The sequence below is a fragment of the Somniosus microcephalus genome, unplaced genomic scaffold (assembly GCF_052327205.1).
Source record: "Somniosus microcephalus isolate GS21.2 unplaced genomic scaffold, FLI_Smic_1.0 unresolved_chr9, whole genome shotgun sequence".
In the NCBI taxonomy this organism is placed as follows: Eukaryota; Metazoa; Chordata; class Chondrichthyes; order Squaliformes; family Somniosidae; genus Somniosus; species Somniosus microcephalus.
Window position 1 is genome coordinate 2,133,088 of NW_028225187.1, and position 18,780 is coordinate 2,151,867.

Below are 18,780 nucleotides of genomic sequence, written 5' to 3' on the forward strand. Positions count from 1 at the left end.
TCCATCTGGAGATCTGCAGTACTGGATATGAGGCCAGACTGCTTGCTTACATAGGGGCCAGGTATGGGCGGAGCCCTACACACAATGCATTCCATACATTCCAATATACAATACAATGGTGAGGAGAAACCCGAAACCGACCACAGTCACAGGCAGTGATGAATGGAATATTTCATCACAACTCTTCCTCGACCTCCATCTGTAAATTTGCCTGAGCCAGGTCTATTTTCGTGAAGTGCTTCCCTCCAGCCAACGAAGCAAAGATATCTTCAATCCGCGGAAGCGGGTATTGTACCATGTGAAGCACCGGATTCACAGTGATCTTGAAGTCTCCGCAGATACGGACCTTCCCCGGTCCCCCTGGCTTATTACTTGGTGAGGACTTCATGATGGGAACAATGGGCGTGGCCCACTCACTCCAGTCCACTTTTGACAGAACCCCTGATCGTTCAAGTTCTTCCAGTTCTGCCTCCACCGCTGGTCGTATTGCGTAAGGTACCGATCTGGCCTTAAAAAACTTTGGGCTTGCATGTTCTGCAATCTTAACCTTTGCTTTAATTCCTCGCAGTGTTCCCAGTCCTTGCTGGAATACCTCTTTAGCTTCGTCCAATATTCTGGACAACCGTTCCAGTTTGACATCCTCTTTTTCCGAATCCACCGTCATGGTGTTTAGTGAATGCCAGTCCATCTTTATTTTTCGGATCCACTCCCATCCCAGAAGTGGTGGACCTCCCTCAGGCAACACATACAGGTCCAACCGGTGGTGATCTTTGTCCTTGTATCTCACCTTGACTTCTATCTTTCCGATGGGGAATACTTTGTGCCCCGTGTATGTCTGTAGTACTAGTTCCGTATCCCGTAGTGGAATATGCTTGAAAAACTTTTTATAGTCATGCTTATTCATGACCGTCAACGCCGATCCAGTATCCACTTCCATTTTTACTTGGACCTTTGCAATCTGTAGCGTTATCCAGATAGTTTGTCGGTCAGCTTCATTACTCACATTGTGAATTCTCAGACTGTCCAGTCCTTTGCATTTGGAGTGCGAGTCCGACTTCTGTTCCCTCAAGACTCTTCCTAGTCACCTCTTGCACTTTTCCGTACCATTTTTGTGGTGACTCCTTATTGTTGTACGTTGTTCCTGACCGGCATACCTTAGCTATGAGCCCGATCTTGCCACATTTCCTGCATTCTTGGTTTTTAACCCAGCATTGATTCTGGTCGTGTTGTCTTCCCACAACGATAGCATTTTGTTGTCCTCGAAGTAATTTGGTCCACCCCGAGTGCTGCCGCCTTTAGCTGCATTTCCGCCGTTCCTTTCGCTGCGGCTTCGTGCGATGCAGCTATAAGGACAGCCCTGTCTAGTGTGAGGTCGTTCTCTTCCAGTAGTCGCTTTTGCGTCCCTTCTTTGGACAATCCACATACGAACTTGTCTCGCAGTGCCTCTGTCAGATTCCCTCCGAACTGGCAGTGTTCCGCTAGCCTACGCAGTTCGACCAAGTATTCCGTGTTGCTTTCGTCTTTCTTCTGCGTTCTTGCATAGAATTTGGATCGTTCAGCCAGTATCAACGGTGTGGGGTTCAAGTGATCCTTCAGCACTGCTACAATATCATCGAAAGTCTGATCCGCCGGTTTAGCTGGTGAGAGGATGCTTCAACAACCCGAATGTTTTCGCACCCATCATGTTAAGTAAGGTTAAAGCTTTTTCATCCTTAGCTATTTTGTTAGCCTTACAATGTATCTCAATACGTTCCACGTACGTGGCCCAGTCTTCTATCTCAGAATTAAAATCGTTGATGTCCCCCCGCTTAGGCATCTTCCTCTCCTTGGGTACAACACAATTTTTATTTATTTATTTTTCCTAAGATGGCGGCTTTTCCCGCGAAAATGGCGGTTTCCCGCTCTTTCCTTCTCTCCCCGCCCACTTCAATGGCGGTTTCCCGCTTCTGTCGTCTTCGCCGCCTAATGGCGGCTTCCCGCGTTTCTTCCCTGGTGGAAGGGGTACGCTTTCCCCACAACGGACAGGTTCAGCCGCTGGGCTGGCTCTCGCACAGCTCCCCTTACTCGGCTCTGTCTTTCTCTCTCCCGCGCACTCGGCTCTACCAGCGCTGGGTACCCCGTTGGTGGAGGACAGTTCAGCCGCTGGACTGGCTCTCGCGCAGCCTCCTTTGGTCAGCTCTGCCTCTCCCACACGTTCGCCTCCCAGCCCTCACGCAGTCCGGTGCTTCCCTCCCCGGCTGCGGCTGAGTTTCTCTCTTCCTGCGCCAGCTCCCGGTCTCAGCGCTTCGTGGCTTCGGGCGCTGCCCGGCTTTTTCCCACCGATCGTGGTCCGGCTGTCTCACGACGCCGTTGGACCCGACTTTCTGACCGGCTCCACTCCCCCTCGACCGTGGTCGAGTGCACAGCCCTTATCCTCCGGATATTCTTTACACTTTCCCCTACTCACAGTCTCCGTGGCCGCCTTGTTTCCTGCTGATCGGCTCACTCCGCACCGTGGCAGAAGGGTAGTCAGTGCCTGTTGCTGATGGAAGCTTTTGTTGCTAAAGTCTTCCTCCTTTCTATTGCTGCAGCCTCGTGTTTTCTTCCAGCAGAACGACGAGGGCGGTTGCCTCTCTTCGACGCTCTTTAGTTGCTTTGGTAGTCTCGTCGCCACTGTAAAGTCTGTGGGTTGTACTGTTAATAAATACACAGACTTCAGGAGTAACAAACAAACAGGTCTTTACTATTCGAAGGTCAGGGCGAATCTGCCCCAGCAATCCTGCCACAACACTTATATACTGGTGTGGTCACTGTCGGTATTACAGTATACAGAAGCCAAACAAGTAGTGCCACACCTAAAGTAGTTCTCTTAAAGGTGAACGGTTACATACAATAGTTTCCTTAAAGGTAGACGGGTACATACACTACACCTCCAAGTTCCACATCATCCTGACTTGGAAATATATCGGCCGATCCTTCATCGTCGCTGGGTCAAAATCCTGGAACTCCCTCCCGAACAACACTGGGAGAACCTTCACCACACGGACTGCAGCGTTTGAAGGTGGCGGCTCAGCAACACCTTCAGGACAATTAGGGATGGACAGTAAAGGCTGGCCTCGCCAGCGACCCCCACATCCCAGGAACAAAATCCTGGAACTCCCCCCCGAACAACACTGGGAGAACCTTCACCACACGGACTGCAGCGTTTGAAGGTGGCTCAGCAACACCTTCAGGACAATTAGGGATGGACAGTAAAGGCTGGCCTCGCCAGCGACCCCCACATCCCAGCAACAAAATCCTGGAACTCCCCCCCCCTAACAACACTGGGAGAACCTTCACCACATGGACTGCAGCGTTTGAAGGTGGCTCAGCAACACCTTCAGGACAATTAGGGATGGACAGTAAAGGCTGGCCTCGCCAGTGACCCCCACATCCCAGCAACAAAATCCTGGAACTCCCCCCCCGAACAACACTGGGAGAACCTTCACCACACGGACTGCAGCGTTTGAAGGTGGCGGCTCAGCAACACCTTCAGGACAATTAGGGATGGACAGTAAAGGCTGGCCTCGCCAGCGACCCCCACATCCCAGCAACAAAATCCTGGAACTCCCCCCTAACAACACTGGGAGAACCTTCACCACACGGACTGCAGCGTTTGAAGGTGGCTCACCAACACCTTCAGGACAATTAGGGATGGACAGTAAAGGCTGGCCTCGCCAGTGACCCCCACATCCCAGCAACAAAATCCTGGAACTCCCTCCCGAACAACACTGGGAGAACCTTCACCACACGGACTGCAGCGTTTGAAGGTGGCGGCTCAGCAACACCTTCAGGACAATTAGGGATGGGCAGTAAAGGCTGGCCTCGCCAGCGACCCCCACATCCCAGGAACGAATAAAAAAATCCAGAAGAAACTTTCAACCTGGGATGTTCGCACTTCTATGAAAAAAGAATAAGAAACGTACTTGAAGGGGGCGGAACACGAGGAAGGTTGAAAATATTTGTGATCAAAATGAAGTAAATGAGAAAGTAATGGTTAAATGATGTCAGGAATATGATTTTTTTAATCTGTAGATTTCAGGATCGAGAGAGAATGATCTGTTAAAAAAAATTGAAGAAACTTTGTCTGATTTCCGAGCGGCCTCCAGCAGGTGTTTGAAGAACACTTGGTTCGGTCGCTCAACGCACCCACGCTCCGCCCATTTGTATCTGAAAATTACAACCCGGGTCCTCTGTACTTCACGGGACACCGGTTTGTAAATTACGTTGTTTCCCCCTGAAACAGGCGGGCGTTCCCGCTGCCCATCTCAGGACCCGACCCAAGGTGGCGATGGCTGAAGCTCCAGTGTGAACTTTAGTGCCATTTCCAGGCGACTCTCACCAGGTGGGGGCTCTTAAAATAAGCCCCATTAGTTCAGGATAGGGACAGGAGGAGGCCATTCAGCCCCTCGAGCCTGTTCCTGTCAGGGTTGGGGAGCCACGGGGCCGTATAAATACGGGGCCGTGCTCTCCGGGCGAGGTAGGATCTGGACCCAAGTGCAGAAACCAGACAAGAGACAAATATACAGTACTTTGTTTGAACTTTACTAGATTCACACATAACCAGATTAACACAAGGGACACAGCAATATACATAAGAACTAGAAACAAGAGAACTAGAGACAGAAACATAAGAGCTAGAGACAAGTTACAAGACAGCTAGTCAAGATAGGAACTCAGGACAGCTTCCATGAGGAAGCCCACTTGTCTATACTGAGCTTGCGACAAGCTACCACAAGGGGCAACCGGCTTGCTGAGGCACAACTCCAGACAAGCTACCCCAAGGGTAATCGGCTTATCAATGCAAAGCTCAAGACAAGATCCCAACGGCTCCCACATAGCAACACACTAGTCCAAACAGCACCTTACCAAGACAAGCAGCTCAACAGAACAAGACTTAAATACATCTTAAATCCAGAGACAAGAACACAGACTTAGATACATAACTCGAGATAACTAGAACACAGACTTAGATACATAGCTCGAGAGAACTAGAACACAGACTTAGATACATAGCTCAAGAGAACTATGGTAGCCAGCTTGTGAAGGCAAGCTGCCATAGAGGAAAGGCTAGTCACACAGAGAACCTAGTCAAGACTAACTCCCTGGTTCACCCAAGTGAGGACTGAGCCCTGAGTGAAACAACAGAACTTATATACCAAGAAAACCAGGTGCCACCCATAAACAGCTAACAGGCTGTTTAAAACTTAACACAGAAAGCAAGGAGCAATTATCAAAGAAAACTAGAAACATTAACAAAGGAACCAACAAGTGAAGGTGCCATCTAGAGGTTACAAAAAGGAACTGACTGGCACCCTCACAGGACCCCCTCCCCAAGGAACGGCTCCTGACGTGTGGCAGCTCTGAGTGGAGAAGGCTGTGCTGCTGAGCTGCTCCTGCTGCTGTGGGGAAGAGAGTGTGTGGTTGCCTTGGCCTGGGAGTAGAGTGGAAGGAAGGAGTGACCCCAGGCCACCACTACCAGCAACCTACCTACAACCAACCAACCAACATCATCTACAGAGGTGCCTGGAGAGGGAGGAGTAGAGGACAGAGGAGGAGGCCAGCTTTACAACTGGAGAGGCCTTCCATCACTGCCTCCCATTTGGCCTCCAGCCCAGGAGAGGGGGAGAGGGAGAGAATACCACTCCATTACAACTCGGAAGGAGGGGAGGAGCTGCTGCTGCATCTTGAACATCTGCAGGTGGGTGTCTTAGTGCATTCCCCCTTAAAGACTTTGCATTCCAGGCGGGGGGAGAAAAGAAGACAGGCCAGAAGCCTGGCCTGGGTTGGCTGGAGCCTGCCCAGGTGAAGCTTGTTTCCAGCGCTTCAAGAAGACCTGGTGTGGGCTGAGCCTGGGCTTTTTCCAGCCTGCCCAGGTGAAGACGTCTTCTCCCCCTGCCCGAAGACCTGCTTAAGACTTTGTTTATTCCATCGGGGGAGTGCACCCAGCCGACGCCCACCCACCGACCAACACCTTAAGTGGGGACCCTGCCTTTGCGGCCCCCCCCTCCTTCCCATCCCCCTCTTTCTCTCTCCTTGTCCTCTCTCTGCCTCTCAAAAGGCACCTCCTTTATTATTTTTCTAATTACCCATTGAGCAGAGGGAAGGAAGGGCCCCCCTCCCAATTAATACCATCAAGGGGAGAGGCGGGCCAGTTAATTTACACTCCCTCTGCTCTGGGAAAGACCTAATTACCGAGGCCATTAACATCTCGGGGCCTGTGACTTTTGGGGTGTGTGTGGCTCTTCTTTAAAACCGCCCCACGATGGCGAGCACTTCTTCGGCGGCGACGGGGCCGGCGATGACCTATGCGGCGGCGGCGGCCAAAGCCTCGGCCGCTCCCGCTGCTGCTGCTGCCCCGTCGCCGTTCCGGTTGATGACCATCAAGCTCGGGGTGAAGAGCTACACCCACCCCGACATGACTATTGAGGCGTGCGTAAAGGCTATGGCCGGGGTTGTCGGCCCTCCGGCCATAGTCGCCGCCTCAAAAATGTATGGGAAGGCTGTCTTTTTCCTGGAGTCCGAGCGGGCGGTGGCCCTGGCCATCGCCCAGGGGCTCACCGTGGGCGGGACTTTCCTGCCGGTGGACCCGCTGGACGCCACCGCGCAGAGGGTCGTTCTGTCGAACGTCCCGCCCTATATCACCGGTGAGCTCCTCCTCCCCCACCTACGTCAACTCGGGGAGGTGAGGTCGGGGATTTCCCCGATCCCGCTCGGGCTCCAGGAAGGCAGCCTTCGCCATGTCTTCTCCTTCCGGCGCCAAGCTTTCGTGCAGCTGGCGCGGGAGGGGGAGACGGACGGGGCTTTCACGGTCCTCCTTGGGGGGACCCCGTACCGCGTCTTTTGGACCACGGACGGCGTGCGGTGCCACGCCTGTAGGGAGGTGGGGCACGTGCGGAAAAACTGCCCCGCCTTCAAGGCCGCCAAGTCATCCGGCGCGACCAAGGCTGGCGCCGCCGCCGCTCCTCCCTCCGGGTCTAGCCGCGCCCCCTCCCGAACAAAAGCTAACGGGGCGCGGTCGTCGTCGGAGGCCGTCGTCATCCAGGCCTCCGGCAGGGGGGAGGAGGGAGGTCCGGTCGCGAAAAAGGCGCTGGGGAAAAGTAAACACCGTAGGGTGGGTCCCCCCGCGGAGGGCGTCCCCCACAATATGGAGCCCATGACGCCGGAGAGCGTCGCCGCGATAATCGCGAAGTGGCCCTCGTGGCCGAGCCTGTGGCCGCGACCGCCGAGGCGGTAATGCCAGAACCTGCGGCCGGGCTCGGGCCCGGGGGTCCCAAAGAACTCGCTCCTCTAGAAGGAGCAGGGGAGGCCCCTGAAGAAATGGAGGCCTCCCTTTACCCCTCCGCACTCAAAAGAAGGCGCGACCCCCTGGATGAGGAGGAGGACCGGGAGGAGGAAGGTCCCTCCGGTCAGGGGGAGTCGTCGCCCGCCGCGGGCGCTGCGCCCCACCCCACCGCTGACACCATTACGGGCGAACGGCAGGGGTCGCCTGTCCCTGAGGAGGCTGAGGCAGAAGCGTCTGCCCAGCTCGTGCCTCCCGGGGATGGGGACGAGACCCTGCCCGTGGGGGGGGGTCGCGGAATGAGCCGCGGCGGAAATGGATCCACTGCTGGTGGCTTTGCCCCTCGACGGGTCGGGCGGCCAGGGGACCGGGCCGGGCGAGTCCTCTGATGATGAGCTCGCCCAGAGCGGCCCAGACCTTTCCCAGGTGCTGCTCGACTTCGTCGAGGTTTGCGGGAAAATTACCCCATCTGCTGGGTCGGAGGCCGGTGGCGTGGCGGAGGGGGACCCTCCGTCTGTATCTCCGGCGCCGGGCGACTTGGAGATGATCGGGTACACGTGTTCTCCCGTCTCTCCGGTCTCTCCGGTCGTTCCGGTGCCTGGGGCGGAGGGGGTCTCCGGCCCGCCGCCGCCTTCTGGCCCGGCCCCCCTAAAGGAGCCCGGGGGGGAATCCTCCGCTACCGATCCTGGGGGTGGGATCGGGGCGGAGGCGGGGCCGGCTGTCGCGGCCGGGCCGCCCGACGCGCACTGCGTGGCGGACTGTTCGGCCGCCGGTGGCGACCCCCCGGAGGAGGACGGGGACTCGGTGGTGGGGGCGGAGGAAGACTTAGAGTCCGTCGCCGACGAGGCGATGGATGACCTCGCGCCCCTCGCCGGGACCCCCCTCGTTCTTATTCCCATCAGGGAGCTCCGGGAATTTGTGGCCACGAGCCAGGGTCGCCGCAGGACCTCGACAGATGGTCGGGGCTGGCGCTGCTCGTCGGGTCGCCTACAAGACCATGGGTGCGGACGCGGGCGTGAGCCCGTCCGAGCTGTGTCGGTTCCGAGCATTCCTCACCGGGCTGCTAAGGGAGTGGCGGTCGACTAGCGGCCGCCCTCCCTTCCCCCGTTAGTTTTAAGTAGGGGTTGGTTGTGCTTCTGAAATGAAGATAACCATAGCCAGCCTCAACGTCAACGGCAGCAGGGAGGCTAGCCGCAGATTTAATAACTTTTCGGTCCTTCGGGACGGGAAGTATGCGGTGTGCTTCCTGCAAGAAACCCACACCGTTCCGGGAGACGAGGCCACGTGGCTCCTGGAGTGGCAAGGAGGGGTCAACATGAGTCACCTCTCCAGTGTTTCCAGTGGGGTGGCTATCTTGTTGGCCCCGCATTTTCAGCCGGAGATCTTGGGGGTCAAGGAGCTCGTGCCGGGCCGCTTGCTCCAGGTCACCGTTCGCCTGGGGGGCATGCCGTTCCATCTAGTGAACGTGTACGCCCCCGGGGCCGGTGCGCAGCAAGCGCGCTTCTTTGAAGAAGTGTCCACTCTTTTGGGCTCCATCGACGCGGGCGAGTGCGTCGTCCTCGGGGGGGATTTTAATTGTACCCTCGAGGCGAGGGACCGCACGGGTACCCAGCCGAGCCCGGCGTCGGTGGGGAAGTTGAGGGACCTGGTCGGGTCCCTCGACTTGGTGGACGTCTGGCGTAATCTCCATCCCGACTCTAGCGCCTTCACCTTTGTGAGGTCTGGGGGAGGAGCGTCCAGGATCGACCGCCTCTACATTTCCCGAGCGTACGTCTCCTGCATTCCGACGGCTTCCGTGCGGCCGGTGCCATGCACGGACCACCACCTGGTGTGGGCGGAGCTCGTGCCGCCGCGCGCCGGGGGGGGGGGTCCGCGTACTGGCACTTTAACAACCTGCTGCTGGAGGACGCGCGGTTCCGGGATTCGTTCGGTCGTTTCTGGGCCGACTGGAGAAGGAAGCAGGGGGGCTTCCCCTCCTTGAGGCTATGGTGGGATGTGGGCAAGGCTCACATCCGTCTCTTCTGTCAGGAGTACGCGAAGGGGTCGACCAAGAGGCGGGAGGCCCGGGTCGGGCAGTTGGAGAAGGAGGTGCTCGACCTGGAGTCCCGTCTCGGTCAAGTCGCCGAGGACCCGGCCCTGCGGCTGGCGTACGAAGAGAAGAAGGGCGCGCTGAAGGACCTGTGGCTCATCGGGTCCCGAGGCGCGTACGTGAGGTCGCGGATCCAGTTCCTGCGGGACCTGGACCGCGGCTCCCCCTTCTTCTACTCGCTGGAAAAAAAACGGGGGGTCCGTAAGCAGCTTTTGGAGCTGCTGGCCGACGACGGATCTCTGGTCTCGGATCCGGAGGGAATCCGCGCGGAGACCCGCGCCTATTACGGGGCTCTGTTCTCTCCGGATCCGTCCAGCGAGGACGCGCGCAGAGTTTTGTGGGAGGACCTGCCGAAGGTCGGCCTGGAGGGCGCCGAAAAACTGGACGCTCCTCTGAGTTTGGAGGAGCTGTCCGGCGCCCTCCGCCAGCTCTCTAGGGGGAAGTCCCCGGGGCTGGACGGGCTGACCGTGGAGTTCCACAGGGCGTTCTGGGGCGTCCTGGGGGGCGACTACGTGCGGGTCCTGGGGGAATGTTTGGCGACCGGGGAGATGCCCCTCTCGTGGCGCAGGGCGGTGATCGTCCTGCTGCCTAAGAGGGGTGATCTCCGCCTCCTCAAGAACTGGCGCCCGGTCTCCCTCCTCAGCACGGATTACAAAATCTTTGCCAGGGCCATGTCTGTTCGCCTTGGCGCCGTGCTGGCCCGCATGATCCATCCCGACCAGTCCTACACGGTCCCGGGCTGGACCATTCACGATAACATCCATCTGGTCCGGGACCTGGTCCACCATTCCCAGAGGGCTGGTCTGTCGGTCGCCTTCCTTTCCGTGGATCAGGAGAAGGCTTTCGACAGGGTGGATCACGAGTATCTTTTCGGGACTCTGCGCGCATTCGGGTTCGGGACGCATTTTGTCACCCGGATCCGACTTCTGTCCGCTGCCGCGGAGTGTCTGATTAAAGTTAACGGGTCCTTGACGGCGCCCCTTCGCTTCGGGAGGGGGGTGCGTCAGGGATGCCCCATGTCCGGCCAGTTATATGCCATTTGCGTGGAGCCTTTCCTGCGCCTCTTGCGGAAGAGGTTGGCGGGATTGGCTCTGCAAGGGCCGGGCGTGGAGGTGGTCCTCTCGGCTTACGCCGATGACGTGCTCCTCGTGGTCACGGATCCCGTTGACTTGCGGAGGATGCGGGAATGCCAGCAGATTTACTCGGACGCATCCTCCGCCAGGATCAACTGGGGGAAATGTTCTGGACTCCTGGTGGGTCAGTGGCAGGTGGACTCTCTGCCGGAGGAGTTCGGGCCCTTCGCCTGGAGTACCACGCACCTCCTCTACTTGGGAGTCTACCTCAGCCCGGCCGAGGACGCCTGGCCGGCGAACTGGCACGAGCTGGAGGCCAAAGTCACCGCTCGCTTAGGACGCTGGACAGGATTGCTCCGAGTGTTGTCCTACAGGGGTCGGGCATTGGTCATAAACCAACTGGTGGCCGCCATGTTGTGGTACCGGTTGGTTACTCTGATCCCCCCCCCTGCGTTTGTCGCCAAGATACAGAAGAAGCTCGTCGACTTCTTCTGGAACAACAGGATACACTGGGTCGCTGCCGCGGTTCTGAGTCTCCCGCTTAAGGAGGGCGGTCAGGCGTTGGTGTGCCTCCGCACCCAGGCTGCGACTTTCCGCCTTCGGATGCTGCAGAGATACCTGCTCGTCGAGAATCCTCCAAGATGGTGTGCGCTGGCGACGTATTTTTTCCGCCAGCTGCACGGCCTCAATTACGACACGCAGCTCCTGTTTTTGGAGGTGAGCGGCAGGCGTGAGAGCCTGCGGGAGCTGCCTGTCTTTTCCCAGGAACTACTAAGGGTTTGGAATCACGTCGCCTCCAGGCGGAGCTCTCCCCCGTCAGGAGCGGCGGCCGTCCTCCGGGAGCCGCTGTTCAGGAACCCGCACCTCCACGTCCGCGAGTTCGGGTGGCTGGCGGAACGCAGGGCTGTGCCTGGCAGGGTGACTAGAGTCGGGGACCTACTCGATGGCGGAGGAGCGGGCTGGATGGCGCCAGAGCAGCTGGCGCGGCGCATGTCGTGGGACGACGTCCGGCTCGCGGTCAATGCCATCGGGGCGGTGAAAGCGATGCTGCCCCCCGGCGCCACAAGGTGCGTCGAGGCGGCTCAGGCACGTGGGGAGATCCCGTCCGAGCTTACTCCCGTTCGGATGGAATTCCTTATCGGCGCCTTGCCCCGAGACTCCCCTCGGGGATCGGCGCCTCACAACTTGAGCCGTCTCGAGGAAATACCCTCCGTGCTTTTTCACTCTGCGCGGAGGGGTTTCCTGTACGGGCTGCTCTTGCACACCTTCCACTTTGCCATCTTCGCCTGCCGTCCGGACACGCCGTGGTGTGCCGTTTTACCTCCGGACGGAGGTGGAGGTCCCCATTGGGGGGCTCTCTATGCGGGAGTCCTCCCTTGTTCTATCGGGGATTTGGCCTGGAGGGTGTTGCACAGAGCAGTTCCGTGCAATAGATTTTTAAGTAGGTTTACGGACTCCCAGACCGACTGTTTGTTTTGCGGTCTGGAGGAGTCCGTCTTTCACGTTTACACGGGGTGTGAGAGGTTGCAGCCCCTCTTCCATTTTTTGAGGGGGCTGCTCCTCAAATTTTGGTTGCACTTCAGTCCCACGCTCCTGATCTACGGTCACCCCGTGCGGAGGGGAGCGGGCGGGCCGGAGGACCTCCTCGTGGGCCTGCTCCTGGGCCTGGCCAAGAAAGCCATCAATTGGTCCTGGCGGCGGGCGGGCGAGGGGGTCGTCCGACCGGATTGCCTCCCCCTCTTCCGTGGCCATGTTCGCGCCCGGGTGGCCCTAGAGATGGAGCACGCGGTGTCCGCCGGCACGCTCGAGCTTCTTCGTGGGCGCCGCGGGGACTGGAGTGCATAATTAATCGGGACAACCAAATTTTAATTTGATTGGTGGAGGGCTATTTAAAAGGGTTATTGGGTTTTTGTCACTTTATGTGTGAACTTGTTTTTTGGGTGAATTAAAAGAGAGAAAGCAAGGAGCAATTAACAAAGAAAACTAGAAACATTAACAAAGGAACCAACAAGTGAAGGTGCCATCTAGAGGTTACAAAAAGGAACTGACTGGCACCCTCACAGGACCCCCTCCCCAAGGAACGGCTCCTGACGTTCCAAACACAGGGCTCGAGAGAGACAAACAAGGGCTCAAGAGACAAACAAAACATGAAATACACTGGGCGCTAAGACACTGGGCGCTAAGACACTGGGCAATCATTTAAATGAACATAGGGCAAAATACTTAAATTCTCTAAACTTCTGAATTAGTGGTATAGATACCCAAGTGGAGGGAAAGACTGAAAAGGCTTAAACTAGATCAATCCAAAGTCAAACGTGTAAAACAGAGGCAGCCACACACCCTCCAGGGCATTTAGAACCAAGTCAGCACGGATTACAAAATCTTTGCCAGGGCCATGTCCGTTCGCCTTGGCACCGTGCTGGCCCACATGATCCATCCCGTCCAGTCCTACACGGTCCCGGGCCGGACCATTCACGATAACATCCATCTGGTCCGGGACCTGGTCCACCATTCCCAGAGGGCTGGTCTGTCGGTCGCCTTCCTTTCCCTGGATCAGGAGAAGGCGTTCGACAGGGTGGATCACGAGTATCTTTTCGGGACTCTGCGCGCTTTCGGGTTCGGGACGCATTTTGTCGCCCGGATCCGACTTCTGTACGCTGCCGCGGAGTGTCTGATTAAAGTTAACGGGTCCTTGACGGCGCCCCTTCGCTTCGGGAGGGGGGTGCGTCAGGGATGCCCCATGTCCGGCCAGTTATACGCCATTTGCGTGGAGCCTTTCCTGCGCCTCTTGCGGAAGAGGTTGGCGGGATTGGCTCTGCGAGGGCCGGGCGTGGAGGTGGTCCTCTCGACTTACGCCGATGACGTGCTCCTCGTGGTCACGGATCCCGTTGACTTGCGGAGGATGCGGGAATGCCAGCAGATTTACTCGGACGCATCCTCCGCCAGGATCAACTGGGGGAAATGTTCTGGACTCCTGGTGGGTCAGTGGCAGGTGGACTCTCTGCCGGAGGAGTTCAGGCCCTTCGCCTGGAGTACTACGCACCTCCTCTACTTGGGAGTCTACCTCAGCCCGGCCGAGGACGCCTGGCCGGCGAACTGGCACGAGCTGGAGGCCAAAGTCACCGCTCGCTTAGGACGCTGGACAGGACTGCTCCGAGTGTTGTCCTACAGGGGTCGGGCATTGGTCATAAACCAACTGGTGGCCGCCATGTTGTGGTACCGGTTGGTTACTCTGATCCCCCCCCCTGCGTTTGTCGCCAGGATACAGAAGAAGTTCGTCGACTTCTTCTGGAACAGGAAGCACTGGGTTGCTGCCGCGGTTCTGAGTCTCCCGCTTAGGGAGGGCGGTCAGGCGTTGGTGTGCCTCCGCACCCAGGCTGCGACTTTCCATCTTCAGATGCTGCAGAGATACCTGTACGTCGAGAATCCTCCAAGATGGTGTGCACTGGCGACGCATTTTTTCCGCCAGCTGCACGGCCTCAATTACGACACGCAGCTCCTGTTTTTGGAGGTGAGCGGCAGGCGTGAGAGCCTGCAGGAGCTGCCTGTCTTTTACCAGGAACTACTATGGGTTTGGAACCACGTCGCCTCCAGGCGGAGCTCTCCCCCGTCAGGAGCGGCGGCCGTCCTCCGGGAGCCGCTGTTCAGGAACCCGCACCTCCACATCCGCGAGTTCGGGTGGCTGGCGGAACGCAGGGCTGTGCCTGGCAGGGTGACTAGAGTCGGGGACCTACTCGATGGCGGAAGCGTGGGCTGGATGGCGCCAGAGGAGCTGGCGCGGCGCATGTCGTGGGACGACGTCCGGCTCGCGGTCGATGCCATCGGGGCGGTGAAAGCGACGCTGCACCCCGGCGCCACGAGGTGCGTCGAGGCGGCTCAGGCACGTGGGGAGATCCCGTCCGAGCTTACTCCCGTTCGGATGGAATTCCTTATCGGCGCCTCGCCCCGAAACTCCCCTCGGGGATCGGTGCCTCACAACTTGAGCCGTCTCGAGGAAATACCCTCCGTGCTTTTTCACTCTGCGCGGAGGGGTTTCCTGTACGGGCTGCTCTTGCACACCTTCCACTTTGCCATCTTCGCCTGCCGTCCGGACACGCCGTGGCATGCCGTTTTACCTCCGGACGGAGGCGGAGGTCCCCAATGGGGGGCTCTCTATGCGGGAGTCCTCCCTTGTTCTATCGGGGATTTGGCCTGGAGGGTGTTGCACAGAGCAGTTCCGTGCAATAGATTTTTAAGTAGGTTGACGGACTCCCAGACCCCCTGTTTGTTTTGCGGTCTGGAGGAGTCCGTCTTTCACGTTTACACGGGGTGTGAGAGGTTGCAGCCCCTCTTCCATTTTTTGAGGGGGCTGCTCCTCAAATTTTGGTTGCACTTCAGTCCCACGCTCCTGATCTACGGTCACCCCGTGCGGAGGGGAGCGGGCGGGTCGGAGGACCTCCTCGTGGGCCTGCTCCTGGGCCTGGCCAAGAAAGCCATCAATTGGTCCTGGCAGCGGGCGGGCGAGGGGGTCGTCCGACCGGATTGCCTCCCCCTCTTCCGTGGCCATGTTCGCGCCCGGGTGGCCCTAGAGATGGAGCACGCGGTGACCGCCGGCACGCTCGAGCTTTTTCGTGACCGGTGGGCGCCGCGGGGACTGGAGTGCATAATTAATCGGGACGTCCAAATTTTAATTTGATTGGTGGAGGGCTATTTAAGAGGGTTATTGGGTTTTTGTCACTTTATGTGTGAACTTGTTTTTTGGTTGAATTAAAAGAGAGAAAGCAAGGAGCAATTAACAAAGAAAACTAGAAACATTAACAAAGGAACCAACAAGTGAAGGTGCCATCTAGAGGTTACAAAAAGGAACTGACTGGCACCCTCACAGGACCCCCTCCCCAAGGAACGGCTCCTGACGTTCCAAACACAGGGCTCGAGAGAGACAAACAAGGGCTCAAGAGACAAACAAAACATGAAATACACTGGGCGCTAAGACACTGGGCGCTAAGACACTGGGCAATCATTTAAATGAACATAGGGCAAAATACTTAAATTCTCTAAACTTCTGAATTAGTGGTATAGATACCCAAGTGGAGGGAAAGACTGAAAAGGCTTAAGCTAGATCAATCCAAAGTCAAACGTGTAAAACAGAGGCAGCCACACACCCTCCAGGGCATTTAGAACCAAGTCAGCACGGATTACAAAATCTTTGCCAGGGCCATGTCCGTTCGCCTTGGCACCGTGCTGGCCCACATGATCCATCCCGACCAGTCCTACACGGTCCCGGGCCGGACCATTCACGATAACATCCATCTGGTCCGGGACCTGGTCCACCATTCCCAGAGGGCTGGTCTGTCGGTCGCCTTCCTTTCCCTGGATCAGGAGAAGGCGTTCGACAGGGTGGATCACGAGTATCTTTTCGGGACTCTGCGCGCTTTCGGGTTCGGGACGCATTTTGTCGCCCGGATCCGACTTCTGTACGCCGCCGCGGAGTGTCTGATTAAGGTTAACGGGTCCTTGACGGCGCCCCTTTGCTTCGGGAGGGGGGTGCGTCAGGGATGCCCCATGTCCGGCCAGTTATACGCCATTTGCGTGGAGCCTTTCCTGCGCCTCTTGCGGAAGAGTTTGGTGGGATTGGCTCTGCGAGGGCCGGGCATGGAGGTGGTCCTCTCGGCTTACGCCGATGATGTGCTCCTCGTGGTCACGGATCCCGTTGACTTGCGGAGGATGCGGGAATGCCAGCAGATTTACTCGGACGCATCCTCCGCCAGGATCAACTGGGGGAAATGTTCTGGACTCCTGGTGGGTCAGTGGCAGGTGGACTCTCTGCCGGAGGAGTTCAGGCCCTTCGCCTGGAGTACCACGCACCTCCTCTACTTGGGAGTCTACCTCAGCCCGGCCGAGGACGCCTGGCCGGCGAACTGGCACGAGCTGGAGGCCAAAGTCACCGCTCGCCTAGGACGCTGGACAGGATTGCTCCGAGTGCTGTCCTACAGGGGTCGGGCGTTGGTCATAAACCAACTGGTGGCCGCCATGTTGTGGTACCGGTTGGTTACTCTGATCCCCCCCCTGCGTTTGTCGCCAAGATACAGAAGAAGCTCGTCGACTTCATCTGGAACAACAGGATACACTGGGTCGCTGCCGCGGTTCTGAGTCTCCCGCTTAGGGAGGGCGGTCAGGCGCTGGTGTGCCTTCGCACCCAGGCTGTGACTTTCCGTCTTCGGACGCTGCAGAGATACCTGTACGTCGAGAATCCTCCCAGATGGTGTGCGCTGGCGACGTATTTCTTCCGCCAGCTGCACGGCCTCAATTACGACATGCAGCTCCTGTTTCTGGAAGTGGGCAGCAGGCATGCCAGCCTGCGGGAGCTGCCTGTCTTTTACCAGGAACTACTATGGGTTTGGAACTCCGTCGCCTCCAGGCGGAGCTCTCCCCCGTCAGGAATGGCGGCTGTCCTTCGAGAGCCGCTGTTCAGGAATCTGCACCTCCGCATCCGTGAGTTCGGGTGGCTGGCGGAGCAGAGGGCTGTGCCTGGCAGGGTGACTAGAGTCGGGGACCTACTCGATGGCGGAGGAGCGGGCTGGATGGCACCGGAGGAGTTGGCGCGGCGCATGTCGTGGGACGACGTCCGGCTCGCGGTCGATGCCATCGAGGCGGTGAAGGCGAAGTTGCGCCCCGGCGCCACGAGTTGTATCGAGGCGGCTCAAGCGCGTGGGGCGATCCCGCCCGGGCTTACTCCCGTTCGGACGGAATTCCTTATCGGCGCCCTGCCCCAAAGCTCCCCTAGGGGTTTGGTGCCTCACAACTTGAGCCGTCTCGAGGAGATGCCCTCCATGCTTTTCCATTCTGCGCGGAGGGGTTTACTGTACGGGCTGCTCTTGCATACCTTCCACTTTGCCATCTTCGCCTGCCGTCCGGACACGCCGTGGCGTGACATTTTACCTTCTGGCGGAGGCGGAGGTCCCCAATGGGGGGCTCTCTATGCGGGAGTCTTCCCTTGTTCTATTGGGGACTTGGCCTGGAGGGTGTTGCACAGAGCAGTCCCGTGCAACAAGTTCCTAAGTAGGTTCACGGACTCCCGGGCCGCCTGTTTGTTCTGCGGTCTGGAGGAGTCCGTGTTCCATGTTTATGTCGGGTGTGGGAGGTTGCAGCCCCTCTTCCATTATTTGAAGGGGCTGCTCCTCAAATTTTGGTTGCACTTCAGTCCCACGCTCTTGATCTACGGTCACCCGGTGCGGAGGGGAGCGGGCAGGTCGGAGGACCTCCTCGTGGGTCTGCTCCTGGGCCTGGCCAAGAAAGCCATTAATTGGTCCAGGCAGCGGGCGGTCGAGGGGGTCGTCCGGCCGGATTGCCTCCCTCTCTTCCGCGGCCATATTCGCGGCCGGGTGGCCCTGGAGATGGAGCACGCGGTGTCCACCGGCGAGCTCGAGCTCTTTCGAGACCGGTGGGCGCTGCGGGGACTGGAGTGCGTAGTTGGTTTAAACAACCAAACTTTAATTTAAGTGGTTAAGTTTTGTTTCGGGGTTTATTGGACTGGTTGTTAGTGTATTTGTTTAATGTATTTTTATTGATTTAAACAAAGAGGGAAAGCAAGGAGCAATTAACAAAGAAAACTAGAAACATTAACAAAGGAACCAACAAGTGAAGGTGCCATCTAGAGGTTACAAAAAGGAACTGACTGGCACCCTCACAGTTCCACCATTCAATGAGATCATGGCTGACCTGTGACCTAACTCCAGACACCCGCCTTTGGCCCATGTCCCTTAATATCTTTGGTTAACAAAAATCTATCAATCTCGGGGTTAAAATTAACAATTGACCCGACAGCAATTGCTGTTTGCGGAAGAGAGTTCCAAACTTCTACCACCCTTTGTGTGTAGAAGTGTTTCCTAATTTCACTCCTGAAAACCTGGCAATAATTTTTAATGGACCTGTTAGTGACCTTTCACCCCGCAGATTGTCAGCGGGGCGGAGTTTTTCCCGCCGGCATTCAGTCCCGGACTGAAGATGGGAAAGATTCTCTCGGTGAAAGTGTGGGTGAAAGTGCGGAGGTGGGACATGTTGTCCGCATTGTAAAATGACACCTGTCCGCCCTCATAGTCCAGGTACACCCCGATCTTCCGGGGATCCACACTCGGGGTGAGGGGGGTCACTGAGGGGGAGGTGAGGGCAACACAGACACTTCCGGTTTCCAGCCACACAATCCAGTATCTGGTCTCAGGTCTCAGTCTGATTTCCCCTTTCCTCTCGGCAGACTCTCGGGCCACTCCCACAATCAACTCAGTCTTGTTCTCCACCTAGTGTCTCCCTGATGTGAATCCCTCCGATCCCAGAACAAAGGC

General features: G+C 57.6%; 1 protein-coding gene across 1 annotated transcript in view; it reads left to right on the top strand.

Moving 5' to 3' along the window:
• The window catches only part of LOC147084213 (uncharacterized), a 746,547-nt gene that overhangs the window by 186,386 nt on the left and 541,381 nt on the right, over nt 1-18,780 (top strand). The window lies entirely within an intron of this gene.